This window comes from Amblyomma americanum, chromosome 1 (assembly GCF_052857255.1).
Source record: "Amblyomma americanum isolate KBUSLIRL-KWMA chromosome 1, ASM5285725v1, whole genome shotgun sequence".
Taxonomy (NCBI): domain Eukaryota; kingdom Metazoa; phylum Arthropoda; class Arachnida; order Ixodida; family Ixodidae; genus Amblyomma; species Amblyomma americanum.
This window is the reverse complement of record NC_135497.1, coordinates 227,034,611-227,035,868: the sequence shown is the minus strand read 5'-3', so window position 1 is coordinate 227,035,868 and position 1,258 is coordinate 227,034,611. Positions and strand designations below refer to the sequence as shown.

General features: G+C 49.6%; 1 long non-coding RNA gene across 1 annotated transcript; it reads left to right on the top strand.

Annotated features, from left to right (window-relative positions):
* Positions 1 to 252: 252 nt before the first annotated feature.
* On the top strand, positions 253 to 680 carry LOC144114700 (uncharacterized). Its single transcript, XR_013311086.1, has 2 exons — positions 253 to 263; positions 345 to 680. It is a non-coding gene; the product is annotated as an uncharacterized LOC144114700 (long non-coding RNA).
* The last annotated feature ends 578 nt before the right edge of the window (positions 681 to 1,258 follow it).

Below are 1,258 nucleotides of genomic sequence, written 5' to 3'. Positions count from 1 at the left end.
GAATTGTCGGTTCGGTCGATTCCGTTTGTCTTGGAGAAAAAAAAAACGGTTAGGGCTACTACTTGGGTGCTTTTTGGTACGTATTTCGGTCTGGTTCTCGCGGAACGTACGTATGTTTGTGCATGCAGTAAGATTGGAAGCAGTGCATTTGACGTCGGCGAATTGTCGGTTGTGTCGATCTGCCGCTTTTCGATAACAAACAACGGTTAGGGCTAATACTTGGATGCTTTTTGGCGCGTATTTCGCTCTGGTTCTCGCGGAACGTATATGTTCGTGCATGCAGTAAGCTTGGAAGCAGTGCCTGTGGCCTGTATTTTCTTTTGAAATAGACGCTCTTTTTTCAGTCGTTCTGCGATGAGTGATACCGGTGATGCAATGGAACGGCCGGCAGCGCTGCCTGCGGCGCCATCAGAGTCGCCACCGGAGGAGTTGACTGCCGTCGACTCTACGCCGGCACCCGATATTCCGGGCCCACCTGTGAGCCTGATCGAGAAGGATCCAGAAGTCGTTGCTGTTGAGCAATGTGCAGAGCACAACCAGCTTGAAGTGGGAGAGGCCAAACAGCCCGTCTCTGTTGCTTCATCTGCGGGGCCATTCCGGCGCAGCAGCCGTGTGAAGAAAGGCAAAAATTTCTACCGTCTGTGAGCCTGCCATGTTCAGAAGTTCTGCAATAAACTGAGTTCACCACATGTTTGTCCTTGACTGCGTGGCTACACACGTACGCATACTGAGTGCTTAGAAATGGCAGCCTAGTGAGTGGTCTTTGCAAATGCGTTAGTGTTACGCTGGGACATTTCCAGAAATCAAGCTCGATAATACGCATCAGCAGAAAGCCAGGAATTCATGGTGAGAAAATGGGGCGAGTATTAGGGACTTCGCCAGGATTTGCGTCGCAGGGTGGCGCGGAGAAGGGGGATAATTTTGGATGAGTGATGGCTTTTCCATAGATCCTAATGGCGGTAAGTAAATCAAATGCGCAAAATGCAGCGGCCAGAGCTTTTTATACAGTTTATTAGATTTGACCAGTGTGGTATCGCATAAGGGATGCATTATAAAGAAACCTGCTCGTCAGGGTCAGAGGGAAATGCTCGTCATATTGTGTGTGGTACGGCAAGCTTTTGAGCTGGCGGCCGCCATCTCGCGTCTTCCCTTGGCGCCTTTGAGTGTTAGGCTCCCCCATTTGCACGACAAGAGCTTCACTTTAACCGCTTGGCAACATGAGAAACCGGAAAATTAAAATATATAAAAGTTCTGAGGG